Here is a 13,472-nt window from a genome sequence, read left to right as displayed (position 1 = left end):
TTATGCTCAATTGGTGCTGTGGTATATCCATTAATATGAATCATGGCTCATGTTATTGTGCAGCATGGCGGATGGTGATGAATTTCTGCAATTCTGTGAAATGAAATTAAGAGTAGGAAGCACTTACATTGGTACATTATTGACTTTAGGTATTTGCATCAAAAACATATCATTTCATTGTGACTTGAAACATTGGCCAACATACACTGTCAGACCTAGGGCAATAATCCAGCCTTTGTTTTTGTTTGATTTCAGCATCCACAGTATTGTGCTGTTGTACATCATGGTGGTGGGGATGGTTTCTGGAGTTAACTAGGCCTTTCAATAAGAGCATAGAAGAGAGCATTAAAAAAGCAAATGGAACGTTGTAAGCAGGATTAAACAAAGCAAGGCAGAATGGTTGCTGTTGAAGCCTTGACAACTGACTGCACATTACAACCCTCAACCACAAAAACCCTGTAATCCACATACATTCAACAAACCCAGACAGACCAACTGTAACAAGTATTTTATTTTTCAGGTACAAAAGAAATTTGAAATAAAAATACAACAAGCCTGTGCAGAGAGCAAATTGTTGACAACTGACTCAAAACATTAACTATTCCACCCTCTATACAGATGCTGTCACACCAGCTGAGTCTTTCCCAATGCTTGTTCTTTTTGTCCCAGATTCTCAGCATTTGCAGTATGTTCTTTTTATTTCGAGGAAGAAACTTCTTAGGCTACTAGTGCTGAAGCTGCAGAGAACTTACTGTGAAGAGGGAAAAAAGCAATTAGCCCACTGCATAAACAAAACTGAAAGCTCAACCAAGGCAGACAATGTTTTCTCCCAAATTATCACCATCCAGACACACACAAGGATTTACTGCATAGAAAGCCATGGATCCCATACCAAACAGGGAAAGTGGTCCTGTACAATCTGTCTTTCAACTCTTGGTGCACAGTCTTGTCACTTATGGCATCAAGTGCATTTTCTACCTTGAACACCTTTGGATGAATTATTTCCTGACCACACCCATCCTTTCACTAATTACTTTAAGCTAAAATGATACCCCACCCTGTGTAATTTCTAACCCTCAATGACAATAGGTCTCATCGAACCACACTTGGCCACTCGACTTTACACAGCAATTAAATTTCTCCTTAGCTGCTTTTGTTCCAAATAAAGCCAGCCTATTCAGACTTTGCTTTAGCTAAACTTCTCCATTCTTAACACTCTTCTGTACAATCTCTAGTTCTTCCTGTAAGATGATCAGAACTGTACTCTGATGCAGTGCTAAATAATTTAGTATAATCTGATTGAGACCTGGTGTACATAACCTACGAAGGACATAGCTGGTGTGCCTTCTCAGCCACTTCCATGATCTGCCCTGCTATCTTTGGGGTTCTGCATGTGCTCAAGGTACTGCTGTTTCTCAGACATCCAAGGAAAGGATTTGCCAACAAGAGGAAATCCCTTTCTGGAAGAAACTGTATGGTTGGACAAAACAATTATTGAGAGCTAAATCCCAAAAGGACAAAGTCTAGTTCATTTTAACAGGTTCAAAGTAGATTTGGTTTGTCGTGTTGCATAATACATTAAATACTCACTATTTCCAGTTGGGTGGAAGTATATTCTTGGACTTGTAATAATGAGCCAGCTGGTGGATTCTGCTTTCATAAGAAAAAACAGAATTTGACATCTTTATCCTGCAGTGAAAATATTACATTGTTCAGACTGAGTGTAAAACATTTATCAGTGCTACTTAACAGGCATCCCCATATCAATTATTAGCTGCTTCAGCTTCCATAGGTACCTGAAACTACCAGAAATAGCTGCATAGCTCACTCAGACATCCAAGGAAGATTTTACCAACATTAAGGAGAAAGCCTTTTCTGGAGGAAACTGCGAATGGTGGATAAAACATTCATCATTGTGAGCTAAATACATGCCATTCCCCCTTCAAAGAATATGGAAGCTAACCTTTATCACAAAATTAGGGTTGTAACTTCAATAATGCATTAGTATAAAATTAAAAATGTGGGCAATGCACAAACTTCAATGTTGCACAGCACAAACTTGAAATTTAAAGCATGGCTTATCATCCCATTCTTACAGACACATACAGTAAACCACTTGCTCTTAAACTGCTTTCTCTGTCCCAAAGTCTGCCATAAACAAACAATTCTCACCATGACTGGAAGTTTATACCCATCTTCCCCTAAAAAGCCAAAAACCCATCAAGGCACACTATGTTGGATAGGACTGAAACTGTCACTGGTGTCCATTATCCTTTCACTGAAATAGTCCTCAACTGCTGAAACCCTCATATGCACAGAATAACCACTGCCAGTAACACTTAGAGGGCACATTGAGGCATTATCCCCTTGGCAGTAATCAGAACATCCAGTATATTGTTACCAGTTTTGCTGCAAAAAGCACTTGAAAAAGCTAATGTTAAATGACATGCAATGAGGTCTTGAACAGCATACTAACCTTCCTGTTCCTCTCCAAGTACTTGGGGACAGCCACAGCAGTCTTGATCAAGTGATACTAATCTTCTGGAAGGTGTGGAAAAAATCCTTTAGACTTCAGGATTCTGAGAATTTTGTTCCCTGCAACAAAAAGCACCTGGGCAACACCATGGGAATCCCCAAGGATCACACCTGAAAGGCAAGAGTACTTAATTTATCCAACTTCAACCAATCATGTTGAAATACAAACCCTCCCAACTTGTTATTTAGAATAACAATTCTAAAACCCCAAAGTATAAAATTTCATTCCCTGACAAAACTGCAGCCAGTTACACTGAAATGCTCACTCAGACATCCAAGGAAGATTGAACCAACACATGGACCAGTCCTTTCTGGAGGAAACTGCGAATGGTTGGAGAAACAGTCATCATTGTGAAAAAATTTCTAAACCCAACGATAATTCTAAGTCATGGCGAAATTAAAAATTGTGAAGAGGGATGACCTTGCTACATAAGACTAGATTAGTGCATAGAATGTCTTCATGCACATAACTAAGATACAGAAATGGTCAGTTTGCTATTCAAGTTCTAAAAAATAAAAATCAGTCAACGTGTTGAAGTGATAGCTTCAAATTTTCAAATAACCAATTGCCTAAAATCAATATTAACAAATGAGCTGATCCAACAACATGCTCTAAAATGGAACAAGCTCAAAGGCTGAGCAATCAGACAAAAGCTGCAAAACAAAGATCCCAGCTAGCAATCAATACTCCCACCAGAAATGGAGAAAATTGGCAAAAACTTTCAAACACAAAAACTTGAGCACCTCGCACTTTGGCGGAATCAACACAACAGGAAGTCATGACTTTGACAGGCTTTTGAAGTAGAACGTGGAAGTTTGAAAGCTTTTACTCACTAAATTCTACACTTCTCATGGGTCTTTACTGGAAATTGGGATTAAAAAAGCACAACCAGCATTCCAATTGATTAGTTATGTGGTGCTCAAAATTGCTTATCAAGAGATATGATAATGCCACTTTTCTGTTCTCTTAATGTTCCTGTAATTTTTTTCCACTTTCTAACAGATAGCAAATCCCTTTTGAAAACTGCCATTAAATATACATTCACCATCCCTTCATGCAGAGCATTCTTGACCATAGCTCACTCCCCACAACTCCCTTTCCCCAAGTTACCTTAACATGCTCCACCTCCAGCCCAGTGACAATTTTCTCCCTACATTTACTTATCAGATCAAAGACCCCCAGGTCTATTTTTTTAAGCCAGGAAACCATCCCAAAAATGTGGGGCATAGCAGGTAGTTAATGTTTCAGGTCATGACCCTTCAGACATCAAGCATTTTTCCATAGACAATACCTGACCTGTTTAGTATTTCCTGCAGTTTGTCTTTCATTCAGATGTGTTGATATTTGGAGAAATTGGCCTTTTGGGTGCTGCAAATTCAAGGTAACTCTCTAAAATTATACACTCACCAATCCGAGATGAGGCCAGGCCTTTCTTTGCCAGTTTGTAAGTCTATTCTTTCACATCATCCGATGTTAGTTTGAGCCACTAGGAAGGGAAATAGATATAATCAAATGCAGGAATAAAACGTGTCTGTTTAAGCAACTTACATTTGCAAGATAAATTGCCTAAAAATACAAGAAATCATGCAATAAATCTGACAATGGCAATATTGAAAACACTGCATTTGATAGGTTATAGATATTGCTAACTTTTAAAATAGGAAACAAGGCCAGTCAGCAGGACAGAAGTCAGATCAATGTTCCAGGTGTCGAACACTTTCCAAGAATTATCCACTAAATGCTGACATTTTACTTGCTTCCTGTCCTCAGGTAGTGTCATCGTTCCATCAAAAACTATCACAATTGGCCACCTTCAACTTGTATTCATTCTCATATCCTTAAACACTGCTTTTCATCTCCATGATGATCTTCCCCAAATATGACTTAAAACTTCTGTTTCCTTTATAGTACTGAAACACACGCAACCCATTTACAAATCATACGCAAGTGATGGTCATTTATCCTCATGCCTCCAGATCCCTCTATAGTGCTTAGAAGTTAATCACACACCCTCCTCTGTTGTATAACTCAGCAGAAAGAGCAAAATGACTCTTGGGCCCACACAAGACTGTATACTCAGTCTGTCACAGGTGTAACTGTCAGCAAGCTCTGACTTCATGTCCTGTCAAATATTCTTTCCAACAAAGACCACTTTCTTCCACCTATCTTACTGTTGCCAGACCCTAGACATCTAATTTGAAGCCACCAGGTGTTTAGTCTCATACATTAGACCCTGCTTTGACTTGTGTCTGAGAACATGTCAAGAAAATTAATGACAAATAGGAAAAGACTATTTGGTCCTTCAAGCCTGCTGTGCCAATCATATCTGATCTCTTACCTCAAATTCACTTTCCTATTCACCACCCCTCAAGATATACCAGAAATATATTGATCTCAGCTTGAATTACACTGAACAATAGAACTCTACATCCCTCTATGCTGGTTAACTTCAAAGGTCCACATTCGTTTGAGTGAAGAAATCTGTCAACTATATCTTAAGTGACTTATCCCTCATCCTGAGGCCATGCCTTCACGTTCGATACTCTGTCAAACCCCTTCATAATCTTGCCTGTTGCACTGAGATCACCTTCCATTAGAATAATTCCTTTAGGATAAAGGTCCAACATACACAGCCCCTCGTCACTGGATAACCTGCTCACCTCAAAGAACAAAGAAAATTACAGCACAACAACAGGCCTTTCAGCCCTCCAAGCCTGCATCAACATGATGCTTGATTGAACTAAAACCCCCTACCCTTCTGGGGACTGTATCCCTCTATTCCCATCCTATTCATACATTTGTGAAGACTCCCCTTAAATGTCACTAACATATCTGCTTCCACTATCTCCCCCAGCAGCAAGTTACAGGCACCCAACACCATGTGTAAAAACACTTGCCTCGTACATCGCCTTTAAATGTTGCCCCTCACATCTTAAACCACGGTCCCCAGCAATCAACTCTTCCACCCTGGGAAGAAGCTTCTGACTATCCACATTATCCATGCCCCTCAATCTTGTAGACTTCCATCAGGTCATCCCTCAATCCCCATCACTCCAGTGAGAACAAACCAAATTTCTCCAACCTCTCCTCATAGCTAATGCCCTCCATACCAGGCAACATTCTGATAAATCTTTCCTGTACCCTCTCCAAAGTCTCCACATCCTTCTGGCTGTGTGGTGACCAGAACTGAACACTATTTCAAGTGAGGCCTAAGGTTTTATAAAGCTGCAACATGACTTGCCAATTTTTAAACTCAGTGCTCTGGCTGATGAAGGCAAGCATGCCATATGCCTACTTGACTACCTTCTCCACCTGCGTTGCCACTTCGTGACCTATGTACCCTCTGCCTGTCAATACTCTTAAGGGTTTTGTCATTTACTGTATATTTCCTATCAGTATTAGATCTTCTAGAAGGCATTGCTTCAAATTGTCAGATGGAGTTTAATCTGGACATCTCTCCACCCAAGTCTCCAACTGATCCTCTGATGGTACTCAGCACTATCCACAAATCTACCAACCTGTGTGTCATCCACAAACTCACTAATCAACCATTTCTGTAACAAACAGCTAAAGTCCCAGCACTAAACCCTGAAGAATGCCACTTGTCTCAGCCCTCTATTTAGAAATGCACCCTTCCATTGCTACCCCATGTCTTCTGGGATCAGGAAATTCTGTATCCACCTTGCTACCTCACCTCTGATCCCAAGCAACTTCACCTACCATACCAGTCTGCCATGAGGGACCTTGTCAAAGACCTTATTGAAGTCCACATAGACAACAACCACCCACTACACCCAATCATCTTCATCACTTCCTCAAAAAACTCAATCAAGTTGGTGAGGCACCACCTCCCTTTCACAAAACCATGTTGCCTCTTGCTAATGTGTCCCCTTATTTCCAAGCAGGAGTAAATCCTATCTTGAAAAATCCTCTCCAATAATTTTCCTACCACTGACATCAGGTTCACTGGCCTGTAATTACCTGGATTATTATTGCTACCCTTCTTAAAGGAATAACACTGGCTATTCTCCAATCACCTGGGACCTCCCCTGTACCCAGTGATGATACAAAGATTTCTCTCAAGGCCCCATGAATTTCCTCCCTTGCCCATCAGTATTCTAGGATATATCCCATTGGGCTCTGGGGACTTGTCTGCCTTAATGTTTCTCAAGAAAGCCAATACCCCCTCCTGTTTGATCTCAACATGACAAACTATCTACACACCCCTTCCCAGATTCATCATCCAGGAAGTCCTTCTGTGGTGAATACTGATGCAAACTATTCATTTAATACCTTGCCCAAATCCTCTGGCTCTACGCATAGATTTCCTTCCCTACCCGAGTGCCAACATCTCCCTGGCCACCCTCTTGCTCTTGAAACAAAAAAACCAAGGGATTTTCCTTAATCCCTATGGCCAATGACTTTTCTTGACCCCTTTTAGCCCTCCTTACTCATTGCTCAAGTTTCTTTTACTTTCCTTGTATTCCACATTTGCTGTATGTGTTCCCAGCCTCCTTGCTGCTCAACTTGTTACTCTGTCAGATACCCAATGCCCCATCCAAACTCCCAATGGCAGGAGAGTCCAGAAGTAGGGGTCATAATTTGAGGATAAGGGCAAAACCTTTTAGAATTCACAAGAAGATAAATTTCTTCACCCAGAGGGAGATCAACACATGGAACTGGAATTCACTGACAGAATGCAGTTGAGGGCAAAACATTGTGAGATTAAGAAATTAGATACAGCTCGAGGAGCTAAAGGGGTGTGGGTAGGTGAGTTGGAGGGGGCTAGGAGAGAATCAGGATATTGAATTCAATGATCAGCCGTGATCAAAATGAATGGCAGAGCAGACACAAACTGCAAAATAGCTACTCCTGCTCCTAGATTATGTTTAATGTATCCTTCCAACTTTATGAACCCATAACTTGTGTATTAACCTTGTGTGGCATCAAATGAAACATCTTTTGAAAAACCAGGTGCATAACATGTATGGATTTCACTTCATCAAACCAACCAGCTACACAAAACTAAATGGTAATTTAAAAAGCTAATGGTAATTTCATGATTGTGTTATGATCAAAAGTCAATGTCCTAACTGCTCTGAAACTTCCTCCAGATGAGATTCCAACAATTCCTCAAACATCAGTCTTGAAAACTGGTTTTCTATTTCCCAACTTCCAAACAATTGGGACCTTGATAAGACAATACACCTCTGGACGCAGATCAGCACATCCAGGGGTCTGCCAGTCCTTAGCCCCATTTCCACCAATACTTCAAGTATCACTCAACTGCCCATTTGCTACTTCAGACATGTAATTACTGCCTTCTGTGAAGACAAAAACAATTGAGTAACATTTCTGCAATTTCTTTATATCAAAAGATAATTCCACCAGTGTTTGCCTCTAAGAGAATTGACTTAACTTTAACTACTCTCACCCTTTACTACATTCCACTTCTTTCTACATGTACTACATAAAATGCCCTGTTAGATTGAACTATTTCTTATCACACCTAATGCTTTCACCAATTACTTCTAAACAATTAGATCTGCCAACCACCCCTCTCCATTTCCAACTTCAACAGCAATAGGTCTTCCCAAACCATACTTGGCTGCTTGGCTTTACACACCAATTAAATTTCCCTTTAGTTACTTTTGTTCCAAATACACCCAGCCCATTCAGACTTTCCTGGCAGCTAGTTTTCCACCCTTAATGACAATCTTGTAGCTCTTCGGTATTAGATCTAGTTCTTCCTGTAACATAAGAACATAAGAAATAGGAGCAGGAGTAGGCCATCTAGCCCTTCAAGCCTGCCCTGCCATTCAATAAGATCATGGCTGATCTGTTGTGGCTCAGTTCCACTTTCCCGCCCTCTCCCCATAACCCTTAATCCCCTCTCTTATCAAGAACCCATCGACCTGCTTCTTAGAAATATTTAGCGAGGCAGCCTCCACCACTTCAACGGGCAGAGAATTCCAGAGATTCACCACCCTTTGAGTGAAGAAGTTCCTCCTCAACTCCGTTCTAAACCGCCTCCCCTTTATCTTGAGGCTGTGCCCCCTAGTCCTACTGTCTTTGAGCGGGAAGAGTCTCTCCACCTCTATCCTATCCATCCCATTCATCATCTTATACGTCTCAATGAGATCTCCCCTCATTCTTCTAAACTCTAACGAGTACAAGCCTAGTTTATTCAGCCTCTCCTCATAGCTCAACCCCCTCAACTCCGGTATCAGCCTAGTAAACCTCCTCTGCACTCCCTCCAGGGCCAAAATATCCTTGCGTAGGTGCGGCGCCCAAAACTGCACACAGTACTCCAGCTGCGGCCTCACCAATGCCCTATACAGCTGCAGCAAGACCTCCCTACTTTTATATTCAATCCCCCTCGCTATGAAGGCCAGCATCCCATTCGCCTTCCTGACCACCTGCTGCACCTGCAAGCTGGGTTTTTGCGACTCATGCACAAGGACCCCGAGGTCCCTCTGCACCGTTGCCTGCTGCAGTTTTTCGCCACGTAAGTAATAGTCCTTCCTACCATTCAGAATGTAACAGATCTTTGATGCAGTGTTATCTATAACCTCCCTCATTATATACTGCAGGCCCCAGTCAATGAGTGATATAGCTAGTTTGCCTTTTCAGTCTGCACTGCTATGTCAGGGATCTGCACATGTGCTCAAGGTCCTGCTGTTTCTCACTCAGGCATCCAAGGAATCATTTGCCAACATGGAGAAAATCCCTTTCTGGAGGAAACTGCAAATGGTTGGACAAAACATTCATCATTGTGAGCTAATTCAAAAGCACAAATTATAGTCCATTTTAACAGGTTCAAAGTAGATTTGGTTTGTCGTGTTGCAGGACATAATGTGCATTAAATACTTACTAATGCCAGTTGGGTTGAAGTACCCTCGGACTTGTAATAACAAGCCAGCCTGTGGATTCGACTTTCAGTAAGCAGCAAATAGAATTTGGCAACTTTATCCTGTAGTAAAAATATTACATTGTTCAGACTGAGTGTAAAGCATTTCAGTGCTGCTTCACAGACACCCCCATATCAAATTATTGGCTGCTTCAGCTTCCATAGGGACCTGAAACTACCAGAAATAGTTGCATAGCTCACTCAGACATCCAAGGAAGATTTTACCAACATTAAAGGAGAAACCTCTTTCTGGAGGAAACTGCGAATGGTTGGACAAAACATTCATCATTGTGAGCTAAATACATGCAAATCCCCTTCAAAGAAAAAGGACGCTGATCATAAAATTAGGGTTGTAACTACAATAATACATTAGTATTAAATAAAATACAAAACGTAGATAATGCACAGACTTCAGTGTTTCACAGTACAAACTTGAAATTTGAACCTTGGCTTTAGATCAAGCCAAACCATCCCTTTGTTACACTGACACAGCCAGTAAACCCATTACTCTTAAACTGCTTTTTGTCCCAAATTCTGCCATAAACAAAATTCTCGTCAATATTGGAAGTTCATACTCACTTTCCCCCAAAAGGGGAAAAAAATCATCAAGGCACAGACTTTACATTGGACAGGACAGTGAGACTAGCACTGTTGTCTGTTATCCCTTCACAAACAGTCCTGAGCTTCTGAGACCCATACACACAGAATGACTGTTGCTAGTAGCAACTCTTCTCCAAAGGGTGCATTGCTCAGGCATCATCTCCCTCCGAACAGCAATCAACACAAATTGAATTGGTGAGAACTTCCAGTTCCTCAAAAAGCACTTGAAAAAGCTCATGTTAAATGAAGTACAATGAGACAGTATACTAACCATACTTCCTGTTCTTCTCCAAGTGTTGCCAACAGCCAAAGCAGTCTTGATCAAGTCATATCAATCCTCTGGAAGGTCTGGAGCAAGTCCTAGACTTCAGGATCCTGGGAATTTTGTTCCCAGCAACAAAACACACCTGGGCAACACCATGGGAATCTGAAGGATCATACCTGAAAGGCAGGAGTTCTTAATTAACCAACATCAACCAAACAAGTTGAAAGACAATCCTTCCAGACTTGTTATTTAGAATAGCAATTCTAAAACCCTAAAATATCAAATTACAAGCCCTGCGGCCAGGTACGCTGAAATGCTCACTCAGACATCCAAGGAAGGTTGAACCAACACATGGACCAGTCCTTTCTGGAGGAAACTGCGAATGGATGGAAAAACAGCCATCATTGTGAGCAAATCACTAAAAACTAAAAATTGTGAAAAGAAATGATGTTGCTCCACGAAACCAGGTTATGATGCATAGAAAATTTTTATGCACACAACCAAGAGACAAATCGTAAGTTTGCTATTCAAATTCTAAAAAAAGTGAAAAATCAGTCAACATGTTTAAGTGGTATGACCATAATAATTTCAAATAATATGAAATCTCTTGCCTAAAATCAATATTAGCAGAGGGGCTGACCCAACAACCTGCCATCTGAACAAGCCCAGTGAGTTAGCAATCAGAGGAAAGCTGCAAAACAAAGATTCCAGCTAGTAATCAACACTCCCACCAGAAATTAAAGAAAATTGGAAAAAACAGTTTGAACACCAAAATAAAAACAAACTTGAGCATCACAATTTGACAGAACCGACAACAGGAAGCCACGAGTTAATGTTTTTTTGAACCAGGTTCATCCTCAAGAATGGGAAGTTCCAAAAGCTTTAACTCAGTCACTAAATTCTACTCTTCTCATGGGCATTTACTGGAATGCACGAATAAAACCTTCCTGTTTAAGCCACTCTTACATTTTAATTACAAGATAAATGCCCTCAAAATGCAAGTTCAATTACACTAAATTTGACAATGGCAACACTGAAAACACTGGATATTGACTGATCTGATTTCTCTTGGAATGCTCCATGTGTTGAACACTTATTAGCCACCAAATGCTGACTGACATTTTAATTGGTTTCCTCTCCTCAGGTAGTGCCACCTGATCAAAAACTTTATCACAACAATTGGCCCACCTTCAACTACACTTTGGTGTCATGTCCTTGTAAAAGCTGCCTTCAACTCCATGACCATCTTTCCCAAAGATGACTTTCAAAACCTTTGTCTTTCTAATTGCTTGCTACGTTTGCAAGTGAACTTTGTTGCGTCAGCCAGGATAATGGAAGTGCTTCTGAGTATTAACATTGTTTCTCATGTTTAAAAAATATTGTTCAATTTTACTATAAAGTGAATAACCTCAAACCCCAGATGATAAGCCAATCACTACCTTGCCAGTCATGTACTTAACCAGTTACTCTCAGCTCCCCACTCCATGCCATCCATATTCCCAGTGCTAAGGGAAACCAAAATTAGGGATCTAGTTTGAGGATAAGGGATAAACCTATTAGAATTGAAGTGAGGAGAAATTACTTCACCCAGAGAGGCTAACATGTGCAACTGGAATTAATGTCTACAGAATGTAGTTGAAGTCAAAATGAATACCAGCCATGATCAAAATGAACGGCAGATCAAGCGCAAAGTGCCAAATGCCTGCTCCTGCTTCAGGCTTTGATGTTTAATATATTCTTCCAAGTCTACAAACCCATAACTTGTGTACTAACCTTGCCAATAAAATGTCTTTCGAAGAACAAAGTGCATTAGATCTACTGGTTTCACTTCATCAAACTAACCAGCTACACAAAACTACATGGCAAATACGACTGACCTTGTCGGATCATACTGCAACTCCTCCAGATACGATGCCAACAATTCCTCACAACCACGTCTTGAATATTGGTTTTGTATTTGCCAACTTCCAATCAATTGGGATCTTGATTAAACAGTACATCCTTGGGCAAAGGTCAGCAGATCCAGTGATCTGCCAGTCGTTAGCCCCATTTCTGCCAATATTTCCTCAAGTATCTGACATGTAATTACTGACTTCTACTGTGAACACTAAGACAATTGAGAAACATTTCTGCTATTTCCTTATTTCAAGGATAACTCCACCAGTCTCTGCTTCTAAGAATCAATAACTTAACTACTCATCCTAGATTGCACATTCCACTTTTTTTCCACTACTCTCATCCTTTATTAGTTTCAACTTTTTTCTATATGTACTACATTAATACCTTATTTAGATTGAACTCTTCCCACATGTCCAAACAAGATTTGAACAAATTCTACCGTGCACAATCTGTCACACAACACTGAAAAACTGCCTTGGGTCCTTAATCTAGCTTTTCTTCTGGCAGATCTAACAGCATTGGGATCATTCTGAACAAATAGACATCACAATATATGGGATAAAAGCAGAGAACGCTGAAATACTCAGGTCAAGCAGTAATACTGAACAGACTGAAAAACAGGTAAGGTTTTAGGTCAGCTGCCATAGAAGCCCACTCCCCATCAGCCATTTGCTTACAAGTCATAACAGAAGGGTAAATGGGTGATCAGACCTGCCCCACCATTCAAAACGATATGGTTGAATCTGGGGTTTAAATTTACTTGACTACTCTCAGTACACACCCCTTCCAATTCCCTGAAGGATTAGAAATTCTCTGCCTTAAATATATTCACTGATTACACAAAGCTCTGGGGCCTGCGTAACTCAAACATGCCCTTTGTAAAACAATGTCTACCAGCTCCTTTTACTGAAAGGGAAAGAGTCAATGGACTTACTGTGGCCACACAGCGCCTGCAGAGTAAAGCTGACTGGAACAAGCAGTTGCTGTAAGGAAATAAATTAGAAACACAATCACCATCTGAAACAATTATTTTCAATCAGCCCCAACGTCCTGTTCTCTGCAGGAGTTTCAATTAAACAGAAAATGCTGAGAATGTCCAGGCGGCCTGAAGCATCTGTTACTGAAGATACTCCGCACCCACTGCTTTTGCAGTAATAGTAAATGGGTCGAGAGGCCTTTGCCAGGAGGGATACGTGGAGCACGTGCTGGGAGTTGGGGCACGAACTCAACTGCGGGGCCCGCGTGTTACAGGCGAGGCCTGA

General features: G+C 40.8%; 1 long non-coding RNA gene and 4 other non-coding genes across 6 annotated transcripts; all 5 read right to left on the bottom strand.

Annotated features, from left to right (window-relative positions):
• Nucleotides 1-523: 523 nt before the first annotated feature.
• On the bottom strand, nt 524-13,242 carry LOC145344441 (uncharacterized). Of its 2 annotated transcripts, none has more exons than XR_013886866.1 (7): nt 13,145-13,242; nt 10,318-10,487; nt 9,411-9,509; nt 3,944-4,022; nt 2,477-2,646; nt 1,591-1,689; nt 524-751 (listed from the first exon to the last, which is right to left on the bottom strand). It is a non-coding gene; the product is annotated as an uncharacterized LOC145344441 (long non-coding RNA). The 2 variants fall into 2 exon arrangements; XR_013886867.1 differs by having other exon boundaries at nt 1,591-1,650.
• Nucleotides 1,825-1,919, bottom strand: LOC145344617 (small nucleolar RNA SNORD14). Its single transcript, XR_013886915.1, has one exon. It is a non-coding gene; the product is annotated as a small nucleolar RNA SNORD14 (small nucleolar RNA).
• LOC145344623 (small nucleolar RNA SNORD14) lies at nt 2,798-2,890 on the bottom strand. Its single transcript, XR_013886920.1, has one exon. It is a non-coding gene; the product is annotated as a small nucleolar RNA SNORD14 (small nucleolar RNA).
• Nucleotides 9,644-9,740, bottom strand: LOC145344613 (small nucleolar RNA SNORD14). The gene has a single exon (XR_013886911.1). It is a non-coding gene; the product is annotated as a small nucleolar RNA SNORD14 (small nucleolar RNA).
• LOC145344620 (small nucleolar RNA SNORD14) lies at nt 10,629-10,721 on the bottom strand. The gene has a single exon (XR_013886918.1). It is a non-coding gene; the product is annotated as a small nucleolar RNA SNORD14 (small nucleolar RNA).
• Nucleotides 13,243-13,472: the final 230 nt, after the last annotated feature.

Source organism: Carcharhinus amblyrhynchos, chromosome 6 (genome assembly GCF_965287045.1).
Source record: "Carcharhinus amblyrhynchos chromosome 6, sCarAmb.v2.hapA, whole genome shotgun sequence".
NCBI classification, from domain to species: domain Eukaryota; kingdom Metazoa; phylum Chordata; class Chondrichthyes; order Carcharhiniformes; family Carcharhinidae; genus Carcharhinus; species Carcharhinus amblyrhynchos.
The sequence above is the reverse complement of the archived record's forward strand: the minus strand, read 5'-3'. Positions and strand labels throughout refer to the sequence as shown.